The 15,466-nt window shown below is 43.8% G+C and overlaps 1 long non-coding RNA gene across 1 annotated transcript; it reads left to right on the top strand.

Moving 5' to 3' along the window:
* The first annotated feature begins 484 nt into the window (after positions 1 to 484).
* On the top strand, positions 485 to 6,021 carry LOC140125734 (uncharacterized). The gene is made up of 3 exons (XR_011854717.1): positions 485 to 550; positions 3,355 to 3,444; positions 5,889 to 6,021. It is a non-coding gene; the product is annotated as an uncharacterized lncRNA (long non-coding RNA).
* The last annotated feature ends 9,445 nt before the right edge of the window (positions 6,022 to 15,466 follow it).

The raw sequence follows: 15,466 nt of genomic DNA, 5'->3' as shown, positions 1-15,466 counted from the left end.
TAGCTGCGCGCACTCATCTGAGAAGCTGGGTTCTGCGCATGCACAGAACGCAGTCTCGGCTCTAAAGTTGGAGATACTTCGCATGCGCATACAAGTGAAGATGTCAGGGTAGGCGGAACACAAAAGGCTACTTGGGCGTGGAGAAGCAGCGCCGTGTAGCCTCAGCTCCGGCTACTCCAAGCCCCAGTAGCCTCTTTAGAAAATTTAAATATTGTGTGAATTAAAATTTACAAAAGTTATGGGCACCAAAGAATTAGCCCTAAAAGGGCTATACAACTCTACATGAGAGGAACCTGCCACCGGATCTATCTTAATAGGTAGATCCGTGGTGGTAGGTTTCCTTTAAAATGCTACTGGCCCTAATCAGTCCGTTGATTTCCTCTGTGGGCAGCAGACATAGGACAGAAGATGGCCGCTGGTCACATGTCCACATCATATGTTCTGCACCTGCCTGGGCAGGTCATGTGATCACCACTATGTTTGGCTGTAGTCGGTTGGTTGCAGTGCATGCAGTATAGTCAGTGTTATGGTGAGATGTCATCTCAGTGAGGTAATGTTCAGTGATGGCAGTTACGCATCATTACTATGGTAACAGCAGGACCGTCTGTTACATTATCACTGAGATTGAGTATAAGAGGGAGGAGGAGTTACTCAGAACTAAAGGTTAATGGGACTAGTAGTTTCCAGTGGCGGCCATCTTCGTGATAACTCCGCCTCCTCTAGAGAGGCCATAACATTTTGTGAATCATAAAATTAAACTATTTAAGATCCATTTTGTGACCAATGACATTGAGTTTTGTTATATTCGTTTATTTATAGCATCATGGGTTTTTGTGTCAGACATTCATATTCCCGGAATACCCCTTTAAGTTGTACAATGCCGCCACATAGATCAGTGCGTAATATTGCCTTAACCCCTTACCGACATGTGACGTAGTATTTTGTCACATGACGGGTGCAGGTGCATGGAAAGGGCTCACGGGCTGAGCCCTCTCCATAGCCGGTAAGTCTTTGCTGCATATTGCCGCCATCTTGCCAAGAATCGTCGCTCCCCGTGACGTCAACACCATGACAGCCTCGGGTCTTCCGGAGACCTGAGGCTGTCTCGTTTTAACCCCTTTAAATCCCCATATACTGCCATACTGTAGTATGGTGAATTGGTCATCGTGTGCCAGTTGAATGGCCACCAAGGTCTCCAGATCTGACCCCCTTAGACTTTTATCTTTGGGGTCATCTGATCCATGAATAATACCGCCATGTGGATCACTGCATAATACTGCCATATAAATAGTAATAGCACCACAGTGAATAATACTGCCATATAGATGGTTGTACATGGATGTGATGTGTCCAGAGCTGGGAGGGTGTTCTAGCGATTACCTGGCTATTAGTTCTACATTATGTGAAGTGATGAGGTATATCTATTACACAGGAGCCTAAGGTACAGTAATGGATAGCACCAATTATCGTGCCTTAAAGCGCATTACCTCACATCACTTTTACTAAATTATAGGGTCAAAGTGATAATTGCCCTTTCAGGCTAGATACTACTGTCAAGTTTCTCCTCTGTGGTAAAGCACATAGCTCAGGTCCTCCCGCATGACCTCATGTCTCTAACATGTTAAATGGTTCACTAGAGGAGGAGAAGAGGACGCGTTTCACATGCTTCTGCTCTGAACTTGAGATTTGCACATTGTTTGACTATTTCTTACGCTAAGCGGATTAATACTCCATAAACTGCTGTCATTTCCATTCCACCATGACTTGCCTTGAGAGCGCTGTCATTCCGCGGCTCATTAGGTGACCCATGAAAAGGTTAAAACAGATTTAAGCTACACAAAAAAAAAGTCATATTGTTTGTCTTAGAGCAAATTAGAAGATTAAGAATGTTAAAACCCGTCCATAACAGGCAGGGTATACGTGTATGCTCATAGCACAGCATAGGAATGTAAGCTCTTGGGCAAAGAAATGGTTGGAGTGAGGTTGGTAGAGGGCTCTGGGTCCATTTTTTAACATTGGTCAACTGAGAATGATGCATCTGAGCCTCCAGCGCATGCGAGTGCATCTGATGGGTTTAGAGCTGTACTAACTTACTACAAAGTGACCCCAAGATCCAGAGGATGTACAGTAAAGTTAGGAATATTGTCCTCAACTTCCTACTAAGATGAACCACCGGCGCATGCGTAGTGCATCTGGTGAGGTTGGGGGTGTTACACCTAGATTTATGGCACATGCCCCAAAGTAGCCAGTGCTACACTCAGTACCCAGTGCTGCCCCCAAGTAGCAAATGCTGTTCTTAGTAGCCAGTATTGCCCCCAATAGCCAATGCTGTTCTTAGAAGCTCGTCCTGCCCCCAAGTAGCCAGTGCTGCCGCCCTAGTAGCCATTGCTGTCCTCAAGTTGCCAGTTCTGCCCTTCAGTAGACAATGCTGCCCCAAAGTAGCAAATGCTGCCCCTAAGTAGCCAGTGCTGCCCCCTTCCCGCTGTAGTCACAGTGATGCCCCCATGCCGATATAAAAAAAACATACTCACCTTGCTCCTGACACCTTCTTCATAGCTACAGTGAAGGCAATGTATAATTACATCAGCCTGTGCCGGGTCAGTTCCAGCCATAGGCCTTGGACCCGGCATAAAACGCCGCCTGCGCCGGGGGCTTGTGGCCTGTGTGATTGGTATTGAGCAGCGAAGTACAGGAGCTGAGAGCTCCTGTGCTCTGCTGACTCAGGTACGGCAGCGGGGGCCATCACTCCACCTGGATCTGCCCCCCAGAATCTTTTGCAGAGCAGGCGCTGGACAAATGCCTCTGTGCCTGCTCCATCAACTCAAGCAGCTGCCAACCACCACTCACCTCCACAAAATGTGTAGCAGCCGCCTCCCCTCACTAATGGAATGTCCAGCAGCCGCCCCTCACTACTGAAGTGTCCAGCAGCTTCCCCTCACTTCTGAAGTGTCCAGCAGCTTCCCCTCACTACAGAAGTGTCCAGCAGCTTCCCCTCACTACAGAAGTGTTCAGCAGCTTCCCCTCACTTCTGAAGTGTCCAGCAGCTTCCCCTCACTACTGAAGTGTCCAGCAGCTTCCCCTCACTACTGAAGTGTCCAGCAGCTTCCCCTCACTACTGAAGTGTCCAGCAGCTTCCCCTCACTACAGAAGTGTCCAGCAGCTTCCCCTCACTACTGAAGTGTCCAGCAGCCTCCCCTCACTACTGAAGTGTCCAGCAGCCTCCCCTCACTACTGAAGTGTCCAGCAGCCTCCCCTCACTACTGAAGTGTCCAGCAACCTTCCCTAACTAATGAAATGCTCAGCAGCCTTTTACATGCATACAATTGATTATATTTCCCTCTCATGGACCCGCAGTGTGTCATCTTCTGGACGGCAGATGCGGGCACTTCCATCCCCAGGCCTCGATGCATTTGCAGCCCCGGCGACCACGATCCTTATACCCCTGTAAGTAAACTGCAGTGTGCAGCTATAAATCTACATAAACTGAACAAAGCAAAGTAAATTTTTTAGATATTTTGGTATTGGTTTATTAAATTTCAACAAAGAATTAACAAACAAGAGAGTGTTTCACATTCTTTTATTATTTTCATGCTAATGTTTAAATAAATATTTCAGTATCCACTTCTCTTACACTTACTGTAAAAAACCAAAAACTTATATTCCCCTTCTCCAGTGATCCCATTGTCCTGCGCCGGGATCCATCTGTGCCGTGATCCTCTTTGTATACAGATGCGGCAACTTCCGGCCATCGTACCTGATACTCGGTGCGGTGGCAGGAGGTAGGTGCCAGGCATTTTTAAACACCCAGACAACCCCTTTAAGAATACCTGCAAATTCCCAATTTCCCTCGGACTAACTGAGGGGACGACATTAAGGGGCAATCAGGAGAGAGGGAATCTCCTGGGCCATATTTATGCCACAGCTACACAGTGGTGCTCATTTAGTAAGGGTCACGTTACTCACTTTTGTCAGTCTGTTCGCCTTTTTCAGAGATTGCACGGCTTGGAGGGGTATTTAACAGGTGTCTGTGCTGGAATTGTGTCGCACACGATCGGATTGTGGCGGAGCTGCACTGGCTCTAATCTAACACAAAGGACGTTTCGGACTGAGCGCATTTAACTTTCAAATTGTCTCGCAAGACAATGCACTTACATGCACCAGGAAGAAGAAGGTGAACTCCGGCGGACCTGAGCGGGGAAGTGACACCTGCAGGATATCGGGTGCACGATCTTAGTGAATCATGAAACAGTGCATTATACACGGACAATGCACTTTCTGTGAACTCCAGCCAACGGGTAAGTAAATGAGCCCCAGTGTGTGAATGTGACATTAGCAGTGAGTGAAGGGCTATACAGGCAATCCCCTACTTAAGGACACCCGACTTACAGATGACCCCTAGTTACAGACGGACCCCTCTGCCCACTGTGACCTCTTATGAAGCTCTCTGAAAGCTTTACTATAGTCCAAAACTGCAATGATCAGCTGTAAGGTGTCTCTAATGAAGCTTTATTGATAATCCTTTGTCCAATTACAGCAGTTTGAAACTCCAATTTTCACAGGGACACAAATTTTTTTTTGTCTGGATAGACAATTATAAAATATACAGTTTCGACTTACATACAAATTCAACTTAAGAACAAACCTATGGACCCCCATCTTGTACATAACTCGGGGACTGCCTGTACACACCTGCACTTGTCCCCTTCAAGATGTCTCACCTAACTGGCACAAGATGGCACCAACTGGTAAATGCCCACATTCCGCAGTAGTTGTGATATCATCGTAACTGTGGCAACCAATGACAGTACAGCTTTAATAAGATACTCGGATAAATGAAAGCTGGACTGTAATTGATTTTTCCCAGTCGTGTATCTTGAAACTGATGGGCCAGGCCTCCAACTATAATGTATGCTTTATGGCACTAGTCTTTTCATATTGGAAAGTGACACCTTATGGGCCCCCTAAGCCTCCTGGGCCCGGTTGTGGCGGCATCCTCTGTATCCCTTAAGTTACACCTCTGGTCATACCCCATGCTACTTTGACCCTTATAGTCTCTGTGTGCCCCCAAATTGTATATGCCCCAAAATCACAGACCAGTCTATAGTACCAATTATTTCTCTATGGAAAATTTAATCAACACCATGTGGACGAATGTGTTCCGGAGTCTTCACGAGATATGGAAAGGACACGTGCCAACATGAATCCTGGTGTGAAGTGACATTGCACAAATATGTTGGGAGTTATAGTCCGCGGCTGTTAAAGATGACAGTGCTTCCAGCTGTACTTACTGAAATACAGCTCAATGTCATCACAGTATGGGAATATTTGGGACTGTGTGCGTCCATGACAGGGCTATCCGGGCTAGCCTCCGGCTCATCATTACCTTCATCTATGGTATGCAGGCAGCAGAGTCATTTGTGAGTGACAAGGTGTGAATCTCCGATGTCCCAGCCACACAGCAGTAAAAGGATTGCTTTCTTAGGTGACACGCTGACATTGAGTTAGTTTTTACTTTGGGGTTTACAATGCCTTTAACCCCTTAATACACCTTGACGTAATAGTACATCAAGGACAAGGGGTGTAACTTGAGGGGGTGCAGAGAATGCGATCGCAACCGGGCCCAGGAGGTTTAGGGGGCCCATAAGATGTCACTTTCCAATATGAGAAGAATAGTACTATAAAACATACATTATAGTCGGGGGCCTGGCACAGACTTTGCACTGGGGTCCATCAGCTTCTAGTTACTCTACTGTCAAGGGCCTTTGGAAGAAAAGCTATGCATACCATGGCAAAATTATATATTTTTCATGAACTAGATGTTTCCTTTAGTTTAAGAAAAGTGTGTAGTGAGTTTCTTAATCCAATGTATCTTTATTTATTTATTTCAGCCTTGAGGTAACCAGAAGCAGCAGGATAACCAGCTAAGTGAAGGTGTTACCCAGATTCTACAGAGACATAATTAGAGGAAATTACAGAAATTTAGAGAAAGTTACTTAATTTTACATCCAGGAAGCAAATAAATGCTGCAAACAAATTGGGGCAGATTTACTTACCCGTCCCTGCGCAATCCCTGAGGTGCGTACCCCGACGATAATGCACAGCTGCAGTGATTCACTACGAGCGTGCCCCCAATATCCTGCATGTGTCGCTTCCCCGATCAGGTCCGCCGGAGTTCACCTTTTCCATCAAGTGCTTGATCTTGTGACACAAATTTAAAGTTAAGTCCTGCGGTTTGTCCAAAATAAATCGGATCGTCCTACGGCCCGCCCCCGATTTGTGCTGCATGAAAGTCGGCGTGATTGCGACACAATCCGATCGCATGCACCAAAAACCCCTGCTAAATGCGTCCCAAAACGGAAATCGTTGGAATATCCGATGATAGTGTGGTCCGCGGACCCATAGTAAATGAGCCCCATTCAGTGCAATCATGTCTTCAAGCCAATTACATGGGACCCAGTTTGGACCCATAATCGTTGTCACTAAGAAGATTGTCTGAGACAAGACAATGTGAAATCTCTCGAAAAAACATGTTAAAGGGACACTGTCACTGGATTTTACCATTAAACTAGCAGGCCCCTCAGATATGGAATGCCCTTTCTAGAACGTTCTCTTTTATGTGACATTTTGCCCATTTACCAATCCCCTGTAAGGTCATGTGATAATAAGCAGAGAAGAGTCATAGTTTGACGGCTTCAGGGGGAGGGTCACTGCAGATGCCCCTATCTTCTGATCTGTATTACCTAAAAACACACTGCTGGTGTCATATGAAAGATAAAAATCTCATCTTTTAGATCACTTGGGGTTCAGTGAGCTACAGAACTAGAGACACAGGCAGTGAAATACATAGATCCAGTTCCAAGAGATAAGAGACCAACAGCATGTTTCTAGGTACTACAGAAGACGGAGCGTCAACATTAAAACTCCTCCTGCATTCTCTAAACTTGACTCATCTCAGGCAAAATCTCATTCTAAAGGAGATTTTTTTTTTTATAGGTGAGTATGTATGACATCACATAAAAGAGGGAATTCTAGAAAGGACATTTCATACTCTACCTGTCTGGTAGTTTAGTGGGGGAAAATTCAGTGACAGAGTACAGACAGGTAACGGCATCTATACAACAATAGGGAAAGTGTTAAATAAACGTATGGAGGAAATCAAACAGTGGTAATAGGTTAGAGTGCCATCACTTAGCTTGGTACTTAATAGAAGAATAAAGGGCTTTTATCATTTATCAATAGCCAAAGAAAGTGTAACATCTACAAATACTGCCAGAGGATCCGCCACCACATTACGCCTCCATCGCTGGCGACCGGGCCATGAAGAACAATGGGAAAAGTGTGGAGTGCAAGCTACATGCTCCACTGGAGATCTCCTCACTGTTATGATGTGGGTGACAGGGCCAGAATGGCTGTTGTGTTTCCTGAGAGGGTAACTATGATACAGATGAATTACAAGTCCCCACCACCAAGTGTTTATTTATTCACAGGCCTCATTTCCCAGCAGGACAGAAATACCCGTTACTTCTGTCACTTCACATGACATGTGCCAAGCTGTATGTGGGGAAACTGACAGAAGACCAGGCTTACCGTAAGGGAAAAGCTATGTTTCTAGCAATGATCACCGCAGCGTGAGAAGGTATTACGTTTCAATAACAAAACCTGCAAATAGGCACGTCTCAAAAATCTATAGAAAGACAAGACGCGTACAGGGCAATGTTCTAGAATTACTCCCATACATCAAGGCGATGAACCCTTGGCATGTGCCAACCACATGGCATACAGTGGAGGTCGTTTAAGACGTGTTTTAGCAGTTTTTGGTTGGTAGCCATTTTATTTTTTAACAATTTTCCACGCATTGGATGCCACCTGTATCCTCACTGGGTGATCAAAACTTTCCAGCTGAAGATAAATGCAAACCATAGGGTGGGCATGGATGAACATGTAGTGGGAGCCTTCATCACTAGACTTATTTGATAAAATTTAGCAAAATGGAAAATTGAGTCTTGGATCGTACATTTCAGGTTTGACTTTTCAATAACTCTCCTTCTTTAGACAAGTCATGTACACTACCGGTCAAAAGTTTGGGGTCACTTTGAAATGTCCTTATTTTATGAAAGAAAATCACATTTTCTTTCAATGAAGTTAACATTAATTGAATTATAAATACAGTCTATACATTGTTAATGTGGCAAATGACTATTCTAGATGCAAACATCCATTTCTAACACCCATCACTCCAGTGGTTTAATGAGAAATTGTGTTTGCTACCTGCGTTAGAAGGCTAATGGATGTTTTAAAAAAAAAACGTTGAAAACCCTTGTTCAAGTATGCTAGCACAGCTGAAAACAGTTTGGCTGATTAGAGAAGCTATAAAACTGACCTACCTTTGAGCTGGTTGAGAATCTAGAGCATCACATTTATTTGTTCTACGATACTCTCTCAATGGCCAGAAAAAACTCAACATGTCAAACTCAACAGTCTATTCTTGTTCTTAAAAATTAAGGGCATTCCAAGCGACAAATTGACAAGAAACTGAAGATTTCCTACGGTTTGTGCTACTCCCATCAGAGGAGAACACAAACAGGCTCTAACCAGGTGGGAGGCCCTGCTGCACAACTAAGCCTCAAGACAGGTACATTACAGCTTCTAGTTTGAGAAACTGACACCTCACAGGTCCTCAACTAGCAGCTTCATTAAATAGCACCCACCAAATGCCAGTGTCACCCTCTGCAGTTAAGAGGTGACTCCAAGATAATGGCCTTCAGGGCAGAGAGACAAAGAATAAGCCATAGACTGAGACTGGCTAATAAAAGGAAAAGATTGATATGGGCAAAAGATCACAGATATTGGACAGAGGAAGATTGAAGAAAAGTGTTATACACAGACAAATCAAAGTTGGAGGATCAGACAGAAGAACATTTGTGACACGCAGAACAACTGGAAAGATGCGGGAAGATACCTGACGCCATCTGTCCTCATGGTGGAGGTCATGTCATGGTCTGGGAGGAAAGTGGGAGATTTGTACAAGGTCAAAGGGATTTTGAATAAGGAAGGCTTTCGTTCCATTTTGCAGCGCCATGCCCTGTGGACAGCACTTGTTTGGAGCCAATTTAATCCTACACACAGCACAGGAGTAAGTAGTAAGACTGCTGAAACATTTGATGAATATTCCGGGTTTATCCACCAGGCAAGAAGAGTCATAACTTTCCTGCTGCAGCTCCTCCTATTCATCAGTGTTCAGACATGTAAACAAAGAAGCCGAATGGTCTGCACACAAGACAGAAGTAGTAGGGCTGCTGAATTACTCAATAAATTTTGAAGGATTGTCGACCAGGCAATAAAGGCACACTGGCAATTTATGTGAAAGAGTGACCAACCCCTTTAATCTGGTGTATATGAAGAAATCTGAATTGTACGGCTGCCCCCCATGAATAAGATCTACAGGTCAATGTTTACATTTGTCCCCATCATTTTTTTGGAGCCCAGTTGGGTGATACAAAAGTCAGTCACAAAGATCACTAATGTTCTCATGAAGCCGGCTGACTATTTGTAGGATCCATACTAAGAGAACACTTGTATTACTAATTGATGCACATTCTCACAGGAAGAGGGTAAGTGAAGATGCCAGGGAAAAGCAGCATTACCTTGGTTGAAGATCCATTACCGTATGTTGTGCAATGCAAACAAAGCTCAACTGTGATGAGAGAATCCTGCCAAGCATAAAACGAGAACAATGTACTAATCAGCCGTGTCACTCACCCACACAGATCCTGGGAAGCCGCCAAAGGTACGGGCTGTGACCATCAAATATTCTTAGAAATATTCTAACATTATGAGTGGTCTAATGTGAGATGGTTATGGCATATTGAAAATATATTCTTCATACGCTATAACTAGATTAAAGGGGTTGGCCACTGTTTTACATAAATTGGCCATGTGCCTTTACTGCCTTGTGGATTATCCCTGAATGCTCATCAAGTGATTCAGCAGTCCTGTTACTTACTTCTGTACTGTGTGCAGACCATCCATAGATCATTCTTTACATGTCTGAGATCTGATTATTAGGATGAGCTGTAGCAGGAGAGGCCTCATTAGAAAGAGAGGGGGATTTGTGTATATATGCAGAGTGCAGCATTGTGAGAACAGGAAAAGGCTGAAGCTATCAAAGGATGACAAATGGTACTAACTCCCACCAATGCCAACAACACAGTGCCCCCTTAACAGGCCATTGAGTGGTAGGCCATTGAGTGGTAGCTTCTTAATCGGCAAGTATTTGTACATACTATGATTTTTAGGGCCACAAAAATAGGTCCCATAGGTTGCATATACATATGAGCTTCACATAAGGCAGCTCTAGAAACTATTATGCTCCTTTGTTGGGACAAATTTACTAAAACTATGTGTTATGGGCAGAACTGCCATCAGGAATTTCTGACAGATCTATCAAATCACAGGTGACATCTGTGCTCCATCAGGTACAGAACGTTACTACAACTTCTGGATGTAACTTATCAGTACATATTTGGTTATTTGTACAGTTTCACTGCACTGTGCCCAAGAACAGAACAGAGGAACTTAATGTATAGTCTCCCCTGGATAACAGCTGTGTCCCACACTGTGCTACTAAATAATATATAAACCCCTCACAATATAACTAACAGCACTGTGCTCCTAGCATATTTAAGAGAATCACTGTGATCTCTCCTAAATCATCATAATTTTTACAGCCTAACTTAAAATAGATACAGCACATAAATTCCTGAAAAAAAATAATATTTTATGGTGTTCCAATGAATTATTACACAGCATTTCCTATAATAATACAGCATACTGCTCCCCCACTACTTACCTTCCTGTGATCCAATCCTTCTTCCTATCAGCTCAGGGCCGTCAACAGCACTGGGCATACCTGGGCTCAGAGTTGCTTGGGGGCCCACATAAGGCTGTACACAAGAAATCAATGCGGTTGAGGGGGGTTGTATCTAATGAATCCATAGGGTGTGAAGGGTGGGGCTTATATAAAGTAACCATGAGAGGGCTGTTTGCTCTGATAACCTAGGGAATATTTTAGGAAACAGGAGACTGTTCTAGTTTCTTAATGTTTAAAGCCGCCATGTGAGTTCACTGCAAAGGGGCCCCCAGAGGCTCTGTAGCCCAGGGGCCTACTGAAACCTGGGGCCAATTTCTGTTTTTGCTGAAGCAGGTGGCGTCATTGAACTCCTGTGTCACCCGAGAAAGTGGCACTCGGTGTCTTTAAGACGCAAATTTAATTGAATTTTTTGGTAGTTCAGACTTGCCATTGTTGTGGTAAGTCTGTACTACCGGTGATCTGCCACCTGAGGAGGGATTTTTAGATGTGACGCTGGTGCTGCCATGTTCTCTCATATCACATATCATTGATGGTTAGTTAATGTCATGTGGTGAACCTCAAGAAACTTAGTTTGCCACTGGTCCTACAAATGCTTATTTCTGGTTTTCATCAAAGCCCTATGGCTTCATTCCCCGATCTACAATTTTCCGTGAGGAAATCCATAAACTGTTTTATTCTGTTTATTGGTTCATGCAAATAACATGGTGGCCTTTGTTCTGTGTAAGGGGATAGGTTTTCTTTTTCAGATGTAACATTTTGTGAGCTCAGGATTGACGGCTTTATCTCAGCATGAAAAGCCTGGACTCCCAGAGCAAACACTCAGAGCCGCGGTCGGGCCTGGCGCTCGCTCTCTACAGTTGGCAGCCGGCTTCCTTCTCATCCGCCTGTCACTGAGGTGTGAAATGTACGGGCACCACACACAGACCTCATCTGTAACACAAACGTCTCACAGCAGTAACGACTACTGCCTCTCCCCCCCAAATATTGTGTAAAACATGAAGAAAATTTCTCTTTAACATTCAATTTCCTTCAGATGCTATGGCCGCCTGTTGTTATGACAACCAGTTACCTCACAAAGAGGGTGAGTGACTATGTGCTCCTGGTAACGCCGGGCTGGATATGGCAATGACTTCCCGCCATCATGTACCCTGGCATCTCCTTAGGGGGCTATATTTTTAGGAGCACATGTAGTGCCCAAAGATTGGGCCACCTTCATTGTTAAAACGTATAGCCAGGCAGATCATATATATATATATATATATATATATATATATATATATAGCAGTAGTAGCCGCATGATTAGCTTGAGCAGGGTACACCAACCACAGCCGAAGAATCCAAAAACAGAAAGATAAATGCCTCTCCCCCATGACTTCTGCCATTTTGCCTGTTACCTAACCAGGGGTGGATTAAGACTGTACTTATGTTATGACCCCTAAAAGTCTGGAATCACTTCCTACATCTAGTACTAGAATCAGCCTCTTGGGGAAATACAGGATGTGTCCCTTCTACCTGCTTTCAATCTTATCTTCTGTTTTAGGACCTTTGGAGGACCCTCAAAGGTCCTGAAATGGCTTGTGTGCATGTGTGTTTAGAGCAGGAACAGATGTACTAGGATTTCATGGGTGAAGGTCTTTCTCAGTATAAAATTTGCTTGGTGGTTTCAGTGGCAATGGGAAGGCTTGTTCCTCAGGCTGCCACCCAAAATGCCAATATAATAATGCACTACTGGACCGCACAGTGAATATTAAAGGACATCTACCAGCAGGATGGAAGACTGTATGCAAATGAGCCTGAGGGGCTCCAGGCTCCATTAACACCTATGGACCCTGGAGCCCCTCAGGCTCATTTGAATACAGTCTTCCTGGTGATGGCTCCATGTTTAAAGGGCATCTATCACCAGGAAGACTGTATTCAAATGAGCCTGAGGGGCTCCAGGGTCCATAGGTGTTAAATGGAGCCTGGAGCCCCTCAGGCTCATTTGAATACAGTCTTCCTGGTGATAGATGCCCTTTAAACATGGAGCCATGTGAAAGAACAGGTGACCACAGCGTTTAACGCTCTCCATGCCACACACTACAGCAATAACAGCACCAAATCACAGATATACCATATTTTAAAATGGTTAGAGGCTTCCCCCATTGTCTAGAAGATAGTGAATTAGTCACTGCGAGGGAGCGTTTATAGATTGTGTTTGTTAAGGCATTGTAAACTAAATTGTATTGCATTTACATCACGTCAACATGCTATTGACAGTAACATTTTAACATGTTTGTTAATACCATGTAACTGCATTGTTAACCTGGTGTAAACAAACATGGTGTAAACATAACCTGTGAATTCCTGGATTTAGGATCACCACTTGGCTAGAGTGGAGAGCAGTCACAATGACCTCCTCTAAAACACACTTTCTATCAATTAGAATCTGACCCTTGTAATGCTTAGTTTCCCCTCTGGGGGTGCTGCAGGGACACAACTTGCTTCTGGATTCCATGGCAGATAGATGACAACCCCCAGTCATCCACTTATTGCCAAGGGACCTTCTTATAAGTAGATATCCAAAACGGTGGACACCTTTAAAGGTATGCCTTGTAAGTCTGCGTTCAATGGGTTATGTGGATACACTTTGTATTTCCTATGTCTCATACAGAGTGAAAGAACTTAAGCTGTGTTCACACATAGCATTTGATTGTTGGAAAGCAGTTATTAGCCCAACTGCATAGGGTTAACATTGCATTTACATAGAACTAACCCTGCATGTACGTAAATGGGATGCAATCAAGGCCAAGCTCCTCCCCTCAGCCTTTGAATTGTGTTTCAAAATGAAATGCAAACGCTCCATGTGAACATACCCTTAGTAAATAATCAAAACCGACTGACTAGGGGGGCTTCCAAGGATCATTGGGAGCCATAGATGTCAGAACCCAAAAAATAAATGGACAGGCATGACCCAATAAAAGTACTTAATCTGCTCTGGTCCCAAGTTCCAACTTTTTTGGACCTCCAGACATCCCTTTTAAGAAAATCTACCATCAAAATCCATTGAGATCATAGATCCATGCACCGCGACTGTGATAATCTTGTGATAATCTATGGCCTTCCTTCTAAAATCAACTTTTAAAATGATGCTAATGAGCAAAAAGGGCTGTGGGGCATTACCAGAGCCCGTCTGGCTCATTGGAATAATTTTAAAATTTGATTTTAGAAGGAAGGAGGCCATAGATAACACATATAAGAGGATTACCACAATCACGGTGCTGGGGTCTATGGGTAAGTTTTTATCTCAATGGATTTTGGTGGTAGATTTACAACCTATGTGAGAAAACTATTGAAAGAGAAAGCTCCAGCTCAAGTTTCTTTTCTCCTAAAATACTGTGTTTTCCCAGGTCTGGCTGGAATGGTGTGCTCCAGATGGACAAAACATCTGGTCGGAGGGGCGTTTTCCCCATAACCTTCCTGCCAAACCCAAACTACCCTTTATTTTCTGAATACACAAATCATTTGCATGTAAACGGGCAACGTCCACACTGGGAAGGGGGTGTTTATTTTTGCAATGTGGGAATGAAGAGACAATGCAGGAGTCATACAGGATAACAGCGCCACCTTGTGGTCAGGAGGGGTATATGAGTAAATACAGCAAGGCAAATAAACAGCCCTCATAATGGGAAAGGGGGGGACTTTACCCTCCCGACAAATGGTGGACAGAAGCAAAACAAAAAGACACAACTACGTTTCCACAATTGCCATTTATTTTAAAGCTCCAGTGTCCAATATTAGCAGCACATTCTTCACTAACAAAATATACAGACCAGCAACCTCGCTCCCCTCTACCATTACAGGCAATGACTGGTCCCTGAATAAGGAAAGCAAGGCATGTGAAAAAAATAAAATATTAAAGGGATTGTCCAAGATGACAAAAACATTTGAGGAACAGCGCCACACCTCTCCAATGGAGGTACCTGGTATTGCAGCCCAGTTCTACTTATGTACAAAGCAATGGAAATACAAGACGACATCTTCCATATGACATCGTGACATTTGGCTAAAAACTCAAGCAGTGTTTTAAAAATATATTTTCATTATTAAAAAATAAATATTAAAAATAAAAGGCAAGGGAAAAAAAATCTCAGCTGTAAGGCACGTAATAAGATTCTCACATAACACTTCACGACCAATGTAGATGGAAGCCATAAAGCCACCATGGCGCTCATCTGTCACAGGTCTCCTCCATGGGACACATACCCAATCATTATGGCTAAACCTCAGACCCCTGCTATCAGGGAGGATTGGGTGTCCCCTTTAAACATTAGTCGGTCCCATAAGTTTGGGGCTATTCTGTACCCTGTATGTACCTACACTTGTTCTATAGAGTTTTTTTATGGATTAATACAAAATTATGGCATTTTTTTTTTAAAGAGGTTATAAAAACATGGCTGCTGTCTTTCCCAAACAGCGCCACACATGTCTACAAGGTCTTTTGTGGTATTGCAGCTCCATCCTATTCACTGCAGTAGAATAGAGCTGCAATACTGTATGCAACCAAGGAACTAGCCATGGCGAGCAGTGGCAACATTTTGGGGGGTGAAAGTGGACGTA

The sequence above is a fragment of the Engystomops pustulosus genome, chromosome 4 (assembly GCF_040894005.1).
Source record: "Engystomops pustulosus chromosome 4, aEngPut4.maternal, whole genome shotgun sequence".
Classification (NCBI taxonomy): domain Eukaryota; kingdom Metazoa; phylum Chordata; class Amphibia; order Anura; family Leptodactylidae; genus Engystomops; species Engystomops pustulosus.
The sequence above is the reverse complement of the archived record's forward strand: the minus strand, read 5'-3'. Positions and strand labels throughout refer to the sequence as shown.